At 27.8% G+C, this 14888-nt stretch overlaps 1 protein-coding gene across 1 annotated transcript in view; it reads right to left on the bottom strand.

The window, feature by feature from the left end:
- The window catches only part of LOC107162960 (guanylate cyclase 32E), an 84463-nt gene extending 73065 nt beyond the window's left edge, over window positions 1-11398 (bottom strand). Inside the window, exons 1-2 of the mRNA XM_015510158.2 lie at window positions 11240-11398; window positions 10404-10595 (exon numbers count right to left, since the gene is read on the bottom strand). The gene's annotated coding sequence lies outside the window, so the exon portion shown is untranslated. The remainder of the gene's footprint in view (window positions 1-10403; window positions 10596-11239) is intronic.
- Window positions 11399-14888: the final 3490 nt, after the last annotated feature.

The following is a 14888-nucleotide window of genomic DNA, read 5'->3' as shown; positions in this document are numbered from 1 at the left end:
TGCGATAAAAAGGTCAATGACCTTTAATAATAAATAATAAGTTCAGCACAAAATCAATAAATTTTATTATTGAATGTAAATATTATAAAGTATTATAGCGATAATTATTATTTATTTTAAATATCTATATAATTAATAAGAAAATTCTGACAGATTACATTTTAACATAACTATTATCAACATTTATCAGCTAATACACTACCACTTTCGAATTTTAATACCAATCTTTGACAGTATTTTGTACTTTTATTTTTTATAAAATTTTAATACACTCTCCCCCCCCCCCCAAAAAAAAAAAAAAATAAAAATAAAAAAAATAGAAAACCCGAATTTTTTCATACACATGCTGGAAAATCGTTTTTCCAGCACCCTCTTTGCCAAAATAAATCCAGTGCGGTAATGGAAGTATCGGATTTTCTCGTATTTTTTGGTGGGAGGGGGGTACAAAATTGAACAAAAAACAAAAGTACAAAATACTGTTAAGGTTTGATATTAAAATTCAAAAGTGGCAGTACTGTCGAAACGGACATGTTTTATATTACAAAACCTTCTTTCACTTAACTTTAGGAACGAAACACGTGTGGAAATTGTTAGAAATATTTCGTAAACAATAATCCAACATTTTTTTTACCAAAAACATAAACAGTATTCAAAAAAATGAATATCTTTCGATATTAATCTAAATCAGATAAATTCTCAGAACAAAGCACATGGTAATTTATATAAAATATATAATATTGATAAGTGCGATGGATCTGCTTGTAATACATTGGGTGGGGGGAAGGGGAAGAAAGTTCATAATTTGATCTACTATACATGTGGTGGTTAAACAACTAGAACCATTAACATGCGTAGGTACTAGGTATGTCCTATAGTAATCAGTCATAATAAGCTCCCATGGCAGCATACTATATCATATTTCCTAGGAATATCGGCACACTTTGCCCACGTATACAGGGGGATTCACAAAGCATGCTTATCCTCTTTTTTCAATAATGTAGTTATTTGAAATCTCATTTTTGAAAATTGTAAATATACTTGAAGACCAGATATTCAAATTCTTGTGGAGCCATGAAAGTAAGTATAACATTTTTTTTAAATAAAAATCTCATTTTCTGTAGCCAATTAATTAATTGCAGATTACTTTTCTTAAAATGTTGACATAACAGAGTCAAAATTCTAACGATTAGTATTTGAGTTTTTTAGCTTTTTGTATAAGATAAAATGGCCATGATAATCGGTGGTTATATTGTGATTATAAAATTGTTATGATTTACAATAATAATCTGTCAACATTTTTAATTTTTTTAATTCCATCAAAAATATTATAAATATTATAGATCCAATTTTATAGCTATTATATATTCTTGTAAAACTATACTTAAGGATTATTATACTTAATATAAGCACGTTAATAACTCAGAAACTACAGATTTGAATTTTGAATAAGGTAAATTACATCAAAATTTTAAAAAATGAAAATACCCACTAAATAATCTACAGTAAAAAAAGTCAGGATTGTCATTTGAAAAACAGAAGTTTTCATCGCCATGGAACACTTAGTATAGTACAAAATATCTTGAAAATTATAGAAAGTAAAATTTTAAATATTTAAAAATTCCAAAAATCAGAATTTGAATTAATTCATTAAAGAAAAAAATGGAGATGAGCTTGTTTGCAGGTTAATCACTCTGTATAATATACTATTATCAAAACGAAGAATATTATAAAAACTGACGATAAATTTATTTATGACATTATTTTGTTATATTATATATATATGTACGCGGGGGGTTACTTTGGAAGACATTTTTTTTTATCATCTTTACATTTTATCTGCAGTGTGTCTCTCTCCACCTCAATCTCTGTATATATAGTTATGAAATAACGCACTCTAAACGGCTGTTGTTGTTTTTCCTTTGGAAAAAACTTATATATTATAGTCGTGATAACGGTATTGGTGGCGTCGTCCTTATCTATAACGTCCGCGAACAACATTGGCGATTGACCTAAAAAAATTGACACACACCGAAACCCGTATTGACGATATGGTGCAGGCGAATAATAAAACATAAATATAATACATATTGTACAATGATATTATGTGTATATAAATTTATACATATCAGCGTGTATATAATATTGTATATATAATTTATGTATATTATGTGAGTATGTGTATATAGACATATACATAATATGTATAGTACATAATATGCGTGTTATCTACGTATAATACGACGTACTACGTTGACCTACAATACGTTTACCTATACCTACGCGCGCGGGAAAAGCTTCATTCGTTTTTCTAATTATTATCTCGATAAACATAACATTATGTTATGCTGTTAATACAATTAGTATACTAACATGTTCAGGGGGCGCCCGCATAACAAAAAATAATAATAATAATAAGTATGTTGATATTCTCAAATTACATATTATTCACTCAGCTATGTATATCATTTCCGCGGGCTAATCATATACATATATTATACATATTATATAGTTTGTATAATAATATGCTATTTGGTACATTAACGTATTTGGAAAAAAGTTTTTTTTACATGGCTTAAGTTATTACGTTAGAATAATTTTGAATAATATGTTTTTTTTTATCAATTTATAAACTTCAGAGTAAAAAAATATTTTCGAAAACTTAAATTTACCAAAAAAATTGAATGTTGATATAATGATGAAATAGTCACCTTTGGGCTTGTGTGATGAAATGTATGCGAAATCGTAAAATATACATAATGTCTCCGCAGTGACATCGTCGCCATCACTTGGCGCGTAGGTATATATTATGCACAGATGATTTTATAATAATAAAAATAATATACAATGTCGAATAACAAGCCGTTGCCTAATCACACAAACCACTGCAGATACGTATGTTATGTTATATTATAAATAATACATAATATAAAAACTCTTATAATAATAATAATAAGTAGTGCACCGACATGATTGGAAAATTAAAACGCGCGGGAATACGATCGATATGGTGACAACATAATATAATATAGTCCTACGCGCTTTTTTTCAACATAATATAATAAACATAATTTTATATTATATATACATAGAGAGAGAGAGAGAGAGAGAGAGAGAGAGAGAATACGCATCGACGAGAGAATAAATGTGCGCGCGAAAAAATAAATAAATATCACTGAAAATCCGATGAACTTTCACATTGACGACGACTGTTGCAGTAGTGAGACTATCGTATCATATTATTATTATTATATATAGCGAGAGACACCGCTGCTGCAGCAACGAACAGACATGCACGTCCGTTTATTATTATCGTTTATTGCACAATTATTGCAAAAGAGTCGGTTTCCTCAGAATCATCATCCTGCTGTAAAACAATAATTTGATATAGTTTTTTTTTTTGTTCTCCAAGAAGATAATGGGCCCCACTGAACGCATACTCATTATATAATTAATATAAAATAATAACAAAATATAAAAACAACGATGAAACAGCTCGGCTTGATGCAGTTACAATATAGTTATTGTATTAAGTGCTGAAAGTCCGCGAATTTTGGATAAGTTTCGACGACGGCAATAACCTTGCGCGCGTTGGTTTTCGCGTCTTGTTCGCCGAATGAATGGAAATATTATAAACCGATTCTTTTATTGTGTTTATTTTGTTCAATTGTTTCGAAATCTGATATAATATACAATACAAAATATAATAATATACGTGTGACCCGGATGACCACGATATAGGTACCTACCTCTATAGTACTTATACGCGCGTTGGTTATTGCCTTCGACACAATGAAAAAAATATGCGTAACAATATAATCGTACAAGAAGTTTTTTTTTTTACACCGATACAATATTTATCTGTTTACTTTATAATACACACGAGTGGTGGCGGAGGTACACACTTCTGTTCGGTAAGAAATCTCCTGAAAAGCAATCGCAATGATATAGTATATTTTGTTTTATGGAATTTAATAGTTTTTGTGTATGTGTGTGTTTATGTTGCGAAAAAATAAACGTAAAATATTTTTACAATATAAATAGCTTGATATTTTTTTTATACATTTAAAACTATTGCTTATCACCAGACTTTTGGGTAGTATACGATACACTTATTTTGATCATACTGCACAATAAAACTGATGAAAAACTATAAAATGTATTTTTCCATTTATTATATTTTCAAATTTCTATTTTGTTTTTATTAAATTTTCAATGGAATTATGCTGCTTCAGTTATAAAAACTAAAAACGTATGAGGCATCGTAACGTTTTGCCAATAAAACGAAACTATGTGAAAAAGTTAGTCAGTGCCCAAAATAATAAATAAATTAGGTATAGTTATGTCAAAATGAATGGTGTTGAACCCGTTAACATTGTGATATAGATACGGCGTCTAAGTCATCACTATATAGCTCAGTGTTTCAAAACCTTTTTGATATCACAGAACACCAAATAATAATATTTTTTCGTGCGGAACCTCTTTGAAAATTATCTTTAGAGTACCGGCCGCCGGCGGTCTCTCTCACTCTCTCTTGCGATCTTAAGCTTTCGCGGAACCCTAGGGTTCCGCGGAATACAGGTTAAGAAACAACGATATAGCTTATAGACTACAAGCTGCTGAAAGCGAATATAAATTAATATACTATTTCAACAGTTTGTATTTACATTTTAGCTACCTACTCAATACAAACTATTTTTGCAGCATTTTAGTAAGGAATCGATTGCAAAAACTAGTAGTTTCTGCGGAAAGCGGTAACTGACAAATTGAAAATTCTAGTTAAATGCAAATTATTTGACAAAACATTTTAGTGAAACTTTAATTTTATAAAGCTAATATGACTACATCCAAATTGGTTCCCATACCTGAAAATTGATATTCAAATTGGTTCCCAACATTCCAGACAATCCACATCCTAATTGATTCCCGATAAAGATTTTCAAAAAGGCGAAAAACTGCTAATTAATATTATTATAACATATTTCCCACAATAATAAATACATATGAAACTGTGAAGTACATGAGTACATATTGTATATTTTTAAATAAGTTAAAATATATTATATTTTTATCATTATGGATAATTTAAATATCTTACACGCCTATATGGACTTCTTATAGTTATTTAAATAGTGAACACTCTAATTTTAATTAATATATAAATATATACATTATATAATAAATCACTTAGTTTTAGAAACCAAGCTTCATTGAGTCTTAAAAGTAACACAAAATTAAATAATTGCTTACAACCTCCACACGTTATTTTAAATGGTACATAAAACGTAATACCAGTATTCAAGTGTCTAAGATCATTATCTGTTTTATTATAGCTAAAAAAATGATTCAAAATTAATACATTATATATATATAATTTAGTAATTTAATAGCTTTTTATTTTTAGTTTATTTTTTTTTTACTTTTATGATTTTCTTAAAAAGTATATTTTTGTTCCGTCCAGAGTCATAAATAAACGGCAGACCAGGGTTTTTTTTAAATTTTGATCAGACAAGCCACTAATTTTAAACTACATGCAAGGGCGGGCAATGGAATAAATAACAGCCAACATTAGTGTGATTTAGTATAATTTTCAAGTGACAAAACATTATTAAAATTATTTATAAATTTAGAATACATAAAAACTTTTATAAAACGATGAAAGAAAAAATCGAAATTTGCATTCTAATATAATGCTAAATCGTTAAATCAATCAAATTGTTCATCATTTATAATATTTATTTTAACAAGATCTAAGCTAAGTTGATATATTATGTAACGGATTTTTCAAATCAACCAATAAAACACCTGAATATAACCGACACCTTTAATTGAAATTTTAAGTATTGGAACACCATAATTCATAGATAAAAAGATAGAATTCACAAATAAAAAATGTAAATATTGATTTCATTAATTTGGTTCTCCTGATGTATAAAATTGTAAACGTAAATTCTATTGATCAATTATACCAACTTGGCAACTTACAATGTAGATTGCTACCTATATGTACAAAATTAAGAAATACTAGGAAGAACTAACAAAAGCCATGATGTCGGAACAAGTCTTAGTCTATAATCAGACAACGAAATAAGCAACATAAATTTTTTCAAAGCAACAGAAATTCTCCAATTACTGTAAGATTTTAAAAACTAACAACTATAATTTTTCATTTTTATGTACTTTTTTCTATCTTACATAATATATTGGTTTTTTTTCTAGTATGATATTAAATGTAAAGCTAATGATCACAGATATCGAAGCAGAATACCAGATATTATTAATAATTTCAAGATCAATAATAAAATAAATAAATAAATACTAGGGTATAAATTAACAAGATTTCAGATTTGTACGTTTTATGTCTTTTTTGTCGATTTTTAACGAATTTCACTTTAGAAAAAAGTGAAAAATATATAATTGAGATTTGTAACAAACTTTAATACACGTTAGTTCTTTTTTTTAATACATACATTTAAAAGTAATTTATATTGAATTTTTAAATTTTTACTTTACTTCATTAAACACAATTATATTACATACTTATAATTCTAATAAAAAATATTTGAAATTATAAACATATGATTTAAAATTTATTTAGAAATATTTAACATACCTAAATAAATCTTGTAAGAGCATAATATCTTTAATATATATATAAATTTTATAATTTTTTTTTTCAGGCATATACTAAAGTAATTAACCAATGCTGAATTATAGTATTATAACTGATATTAATATGTATGAAACTAGGTTATATGAATGTAGTAGTAGGTAACGAAGTAATTATTATATTATCTAGTTATGCTCACTTAACTGTGGTTTTCTCTCTAAGAAAAAAATGTTACTACCTAATGATTATTGTGTAAATATATAATTATTTCAGAATATTATAAATTATCAACTTCTATTAAAAAAAAAAAAAAAATGAACGGATATATTATTATTATGTAAAGCTTTAAAATGTTTTATAAATAAATATATTTAACAATACAGTTAGCGTTACCATTATTAACACTTATTAACACCTATTTATACTAAGTTGACAGATTATTTAGTCTGAGTTTTGTCACATTGAGAAAAGAAACGTTATAAAAAATTTAAATTTTGAATAACAGTAAAATATATTTGGCAGTGATATCTATTTATATCAGGTCAAGGCAATTCAGTCTGGAGTAGGGGCCCCGGACTTGTGAATAATAATTATTAATGAACTTATATTATTAAACATTTTACAACTACAAATTCTATAGACATTTCAACTATTCAATATTTTTAAAACGTTTGATTTTACATCTATCAGATAATTTTAAACGAATTTCTGGGTACACAATTTCAAATATATAAATTAAATATAAGTTGACCAAAACTCAGTAACCGTACCATAAGCGATCTATATAAGGTACTTCAATGATTTATTTTTGATAATAATATTTTATGTAACATGTGTTTTTCCATTAAATTAATATTTAATAAAGTACAATATAATACATTGATAATTTATCCGTATTTTTTTTTAATATCGCGTACGATACTTCACCGGTTAGCTATTATATGGTTATCTATATGATGTATAGACCACGACAATTTTAGTACAACGCTTACGACTCCTTTACCCAAAACTCTGAATTGATTAATCGACCAAAAATGACAACTATAGAAATAATAAATGTCATAATAACATAATATGATTGACATTTTTTTCAGCGTATTATATATGATGTGATTCGTTTTTTAAAGAACCCTATCTTTTTAATATTAAAAGTTACCAATGTAATATAATATATATAAAATTATTATCAATCAGTGTCATTCAATAATTTGTAACTATAAATGGAATGTATTTTGAGTTTATTACATATTTGACGATTCTGCATGAATATAGTAAATAATAAATATATATACACTTGTGTTTTCGATTACAATAAGTTCATAATAAGAAACTCCCACATGAGGTTGGTTTTAAGCTTTTAAGTGTTAACTATTTATAGACTACATAATAGTGTTTAACTTATCTTCCTAAGATAATTAAAATTTAACGTGTTTAGTGTTGACGCACCGATTTGAAACTTATCGAATATAATAAGTAAATACTATATAGATTTGATAACAATTATTATAATTTTTTTTTTTTTATTGATCTTAAGCTCGGCGACTAAGGCCATTTATATCTTTTGGGGTTCATTATTATTATTATTATTATTATTGATAATGTAAATAATACTAATGTAATAGTTCACATGATAATTTTTACCCGAAAGTTAAAGGTAAATTGAAAAGAAAAGAAAATTAACGGTAAAACGACAGTTAGGTTTTTTTGTTTTTGTAAATAATAATCTCACAACAAAATCAACAAACGATGTAGTTTTAAACAAAATCTCCAAATAGTTGCAATTTAAAAGAAACATAAAAAAAAATGAAAAATACCAATACATATCACTTAGAGGTACTCTGCAGTACTATTATATAGTATATAATACGAGTATATAATATCGTGTTATCAATACGGATTATCTTTCATATAGAAGCGGTTTGGTGCAATTTTTTTTTTTATCGGCATTTATAACGACTCAGTTGGCTATCGCCAAGATTTTTTCGTACCATAAAATTTTATATCCCGTCACATTTTCTCGATACTCTGTCTGCTGTAGTTTATATATATAAACGCATATAAAAATAATAACACGGCGTGATGTCGATTTTACATTTTCAACCATGTTGGTCGTCTGTGAATAGCGTTGACACGAGTTGTTTCACTTATATACGTATAATATATATTATTTATATATATTACGATCCTAACACGCACAATAATAGAAACCGGGGAAGACGCTCTGCTGTATAGTAAGCAGTTATTGAGTAAGTCGTCGCTATGTACTCATAATATGTGTTGAATCTTGAATTCAATGATAATAATCGTTGTACACAAAGAAAACTTTTCAGAGCGAAGGCAGACCGATTCCGAAATATTGGAAGCGTTTTTAATAATTTCTATTTATTATAATATTATATTTTATACTTATATTAGTAGTACGCAATATGTTGATCTTTTTTTTTTTCCGAAAACATTGCACCCACCCTATCAATATATTATAACTTACAAGGTATATATTATAAATTCACCTATTAATTATTATAATATTATTAACTTATGAATCAATAATAAATAACGACTATATACCTATATCCAAATACAGATACGGCAATAGAACGATGTAAACAGGTTCGCAATACATGCATAAATAGCTTATAAAATATTTTTACGATTTATATATTGTCTAATTATATGTAAAGAAAATAATTTACGCAGTGGTGAGAAAAGTTTCAAGTCCCCAAAATGTATATCTTATAAAATCATTGTTTTTTGGCTTTTTCCGAATTCTTCAAAATTAAAGTATACCTACCATTTCTTATTTGGTATTCGATTTTCTATCAGAAACCACGACTTTCAAAGTTGAAGATTGTAGCATTTTTACCTCTGCTGAGGGTGACATATACGTGACGGGCAAAAATATATTATATATAAATTTAATATAAGCCATATAAACACTACGTACCTACATCATTGTAAACCAATACGTTCATATCGTTTCATACCTTCGCTTCGAATCTATAAAAATATACATATTGTCTCTGTGTATGAGGGAAAAAATTCTTAAGTATTTTATATACATGGGATGGGAATAGCCTTGTATAGGTACGTATTACATATACATATTTTTTTATCCTCAAAACACGATTTGAACGGCGTAGGATTATTATTGGTTTTACTATACATGTACCTCCGTCATATAATATACAAATGTGGATTACGATCATCTTATGAAATTGGTGAAGTGCGTAAAAAACGAATAAACGACAATATGTACTTGTGTACATACATAATATTATATATTTTTGGGAAATAATATCGGTATAGTGTTTGTTAAATTAAGTGTAGGTACATAAATGTAAATTACGTATCTACATAATAATCAAAATACCTATATACAACTTGTGGGGAAGCTTTAACTGTCAAACATATCCTCCTATACTGTCGAAACTACGCAGACACCAGAACAGCCTTAAGTATACCTGAGCATCTATACGAAGCACTTGGACCCGATCATGAAAACACTATCAAAATCATAAAGTTTCTTAAAATAACTAAATTGTATAACCTTATCTGACATTTGTATTTGTATTTGTATCTATATTTTGTTCTTGTTTTTTTTTTTTCATCTTTCTCTCACTTCCAATACTGTACTTCTATATTTTAACGCTATATACCTTTATAAATAATCTAAATTGTACTTACTATTCATAATGTTATCTAGCACCTAATTTAATGTTTACATTGTACAATATGCCAATAACCTTAGTTGTTGCGGCTTTAATAAAAAAATAATAAAATATTTTTTTTTTTTTACCTGCTTCGAACAAACGTAGACCTCTGCCGGTAGGTTCCAGTGGTTGCGTTGCAGGTGGCGGCCGTTGTCATTTCGTTTGGATATTATACATCCAACGAGGTATTTTAAAATTTTTTTTTTTGTCCGTTCAAAATTTACACTCGGTCGTATGCAATGCGATCGTCGCCGGAAATGAAACGGAAAACGGAAATACTAAAACAAATATCAATACAATATATTATTATTATCACAAAACGATCGCCCTCTATAGCGCGCGGACCCCCTTCTCGCACGACCTAACAGATTACGAACGGGAAATGCCTCGAGATCAAAAAACCGCGAAGAGACGTAAAATAAAATCTATATAGGTGTAATATTATGCAACAATATCGCGAACGATTAAGTGGTATGGCTATGGCGTTTAGTACGATTCAACGACGCGACGGACGCGTGTCCATTATATGATATCCGGATGTAATATTTATAATATAATAATGATATATTTTATTATGAGCGCGCGCAACCGGCGGCCAGTCGCGTGCAACTGCAGTGTGCGGATGCCGACTATACGGAGTGGACCACGAGTGACACGCGAGTGAGCTGCCGCCGACGACGACGACGGTAACAACTCGGTCGGCGAATTCAAGCGCGGTGAAAGTGCGTCGCGAAAGAGAAAAAAAATCATAGTACGGATCCGTCCGTCCGTCGCCACTTATTATTATTTTTATTAATACTATTATACCGTTGGCACGCGCGTCCGAATTGATATTTATTATTATTGTTTTATTGTGCATTAGTACAATATACAATTATAAAATAATATAACATATTTTACTGGTATGCAGGTATATACCTACATTTAGTCAGTATAATATCATTACATCGTGTATTGCGGTGTGGAGTCGATGACGCGGTGTAATATTGTATTATAATAATTTAAAATGTCCGAGTGAATTATATAGTACGATGACGGCTGTAGTGATGGGAGTGCAACTGCAGTAGCTGTTGTGGAGTGTTGCACAGACGACCGCGGCGAACAGACTCGCCGCGCCGCGACTTAAACGAAAACCGCGGGAAACGCTACACGCGGGGAGGAGCTTTCGGTGGCGACTCCGATCCGCCCCGCCTGCCAAAGTTTAAGTCCATTCGGCGTTTTTGTCGGCGCTAAATAGCCCCGCGGGGGGCCAATGTTATATTACATTGTACGCGATGTCCTTTATTCATATATATACATATGTGCGACTACTAGAGATTGCACTTAAACCGTTTCTCGGTCACTCATGATTAGTACACCACCGCCGAGTGTCGTATTTTCGATATATTCCGTCGGCCACATAAGATCCGAGGAATTACACAGCGTGATTCGTATACGGAATATTAAAGAAAATAATAAAAGTTACCTATACACACCTTTAAGCTAAGCTTATGGTGGTTTAGGGAGTCACTGCAGAGCACAAATAACAAATTAAACTACATATACATAATTTTTAAAAAAAAAACCAAAAAAAACGAATTTTAGCATCGTAGATTCAGATTAAATTTCGCATACAATTTATTGAAATTATATCATGTAGATTTTTGGATTTCATATAGTATTACAATTTTATTACCTATATGTAATTGATAGCTTTATTAATCGCTAAAGCTTTATGCGTTTCGCGTATTGAATCCGGATTTAGGAATATAACGACATTGATAAAATAATGGACTGTGCATAATGAAATATTATTTTAAATCAAATAATATAAATATATATAATATTATATTATATCAATTCTTGGCTGAATCATACATTTATTTTTTTTACAATTATAAGTGTTTTATTAATTGTTATTTAGAGTGAGAAAAATGCTTCAATTTTAAACTTCGAGGTATAATTCTACTAAAAATTTGTATCTAGTAGATGTCTACATTTTAAAAGTCGAAATTGAAAATTTCAATTGTTTTTCATGGATGAATAGGATTCTTTTGTGCAAAACATAAGTTTGTTTGAACGAAATTGATTTTTTTTTTTTGATATAAGTAACACAAAAACAAATAAGCGTAGATACTTGGAATTTTCAACAAATATTACTTTAAACGGTCGAGTATCAATAATTCGAATATTTTTCTTGTCTTTTTATGACGTAATAGGTACTATAAGTTTTGATTAAGGTATACATAAATTGAAAAATACATTAGTTGAATTTATTTTTATTCCCATTAAGATTTGAATTATCGATACTCTGCAGCATGTTATTTTCATTACATGATACAATTTTCAAAATATTTTAAATATTTTTGAGCTAATAATGGAAATTTTCATTTTTCTAATTTTGTTTTATTTTATTTCTATGGATGACGATGAGTAAATATCTATATTCTATAATCCTGCTAGGATAAAAAGTTTGAAATTTGAATACATAATCTCTCATAAGTAGTTTTAAAACAATTCAAAAATATTGAAGAGACGTATTTAGGTACAATTTTTTTTTTATAAGCATTTTAAATAACTGATATCTCAACTACACTCAAAATATCTTTCAGGCAACCCTACCCAAAATCTAAATTAAAGTTGGCCCAGAGACCTTATCAAAAATCTAATTTCACAAATTTAAGATTCATTATAAAGGTAGCTCTACAATGAGCTTTCCTCTCCACCACCTCATCACTCTCACCCCTCCTTCAAATGTACTCGTTGTACATATATTATAGTACCTATAGATTGTAAATTTTTATTAAACGTTATTTTATAAAAAAAAAGCATTTAAAATACAGATTTGAACAAAATTAGATATTTAAACTAATATATTATTAACAATTTTAGTTATTTGTTTGTAATTTAAAACTATTATTTGTGGATAGGTACTCATAACTTTTAAACGTTATTATTATATAACATTTTCAAATGCAATTTATTCAGAAAAAATTAATTTAAATACTTTATGACACAGAATAATATAAATTATTAAACGCAGTAGTATCATAAAATAGACTTACCTAGTAATATCGTCTGACGAGGCCATCTTCACTAAAAATCATTTTTCGCATACAATGATATTATGTCATAGTATTTCAATCTAACACATCCTCGCCGGATCATCATCATTACAGTGATTCACTCGACACGAATTCTACAGTAGAGCGGTACCCATTTTCCTTTTATTCCTAAATACATAAACATTTTATTACAATTTTAAGAATAAGGATGATTTGATGACAATTATTCAAGCACGGGATATGTTAATTACCATTGTTTGTAAATAATGCTCTTCCTGTTTTTTACCAAAATAAATTCAAGGTACAACCTAGAAATATTTAATTTTTAAAAAGCAGTGTGTATATTTATTTGTTATAAAAATGCAATTGTTAAATTTTTATTTCTACCACAAGCAACATAATTAAAAAAAAAAATGTTTCTGGAAGTTCTCAAAAGTTTTAAGAACATTTGAATTAAACCTAAATTAAATTAAAAACAGCTAAATGAAGTGCCGTTTAATTAATAGTTGAATATATTATCATAATATTGTATTATAAAATTTAATTTCGTATTTCAATACATTTAGATTTCATACAACGAATATGATAATTGTATTGATATTTAAAATTAACTCAATTCGTGTAGGTAAATCATATAAATTCTAAATTTATTATATCGTACCTATTTTTTTTTATTTATATATATATAATATGCCTACAGATATTTAGTTATTTTGATCCTTATTAAATACAACACCCAAAATAAAATATATTTTATATATTATACTTCTTATGTTTTTGATTTCAATTAAAAAATGAGTGTATAAATTAAGAATATTGTTTGTTGTGACAGTGTAATAGTTAAATGTGTTTAGAATAATAAATAATTTTTATATTTTTATAGGATTTTAAAATAATAAATTACAATACCTGCAACATTTTTAATTTTTATTCGAAATATATATGTATAGCTACAAAATTGTTCATATTTATTTTTAAGATTTTACTATTCTCAAAGCTATTCATCTAATTAATACTCCATGTGGTATAAATTTTTGTATTTTTAAAATAACATGCTTAAAGATTTAAATACTATAATTTTTGATAATATATATTTTTTTTTTTTAATTAATGAAAAGGCTTCAACAGCTTAGGTTATTAGCCTACAGAAAGTTATAACAATGTAAAATTATAAATGTTTACAACTTATTGTTTAAGTGTATATAATAAAAAAATTTGTATATAGCTTCTGTGTTTTCGATAATATATTTAAAAATAGAAAATGTTAAGAAATAAAAAGTGCGCATATTACAATATACCTAAAATATATTATATTCTGTTTAATCTGCAGCACTTCTCATTATATCAAATAATATTTCTAGTTAATTTTCTATATCATTCGCTCCATCGAGGATTTGGGCGTGCAAGACGATAGCGTTGCTTGATTGAATACAATTTTTCAGAATTCACATGGTTTCATTTGAATGATTCTTTTTTTGAGATAAGGTATAATAATGGATGGGTGCATTTTGTGGGACCGAATCGTGA

This window comes from Diuraphis noxia, unplaced genomic scaffold, assembly GCF_037042655.1.
Source record: "Diuraphis noxia isolate RWA-SAM2 unplaced genomic scaffold, SU_Dnox_SAM2 contig0005, whole genome shotgun sequence".
In the NCBI taxonomy this organism is placed as follows: domain Eukaryota; kingdom Metazoa; phylum Arthropoda; class Insecta; order Hemiptera; family Aphididae; genus Diuraphis; species Diuraphis noxia.
The sequence above is the reverse complement of the archived record's forward strand: the minus strand, read 5'-3'. Positions and strand labels throughout refer to the sequence as shown.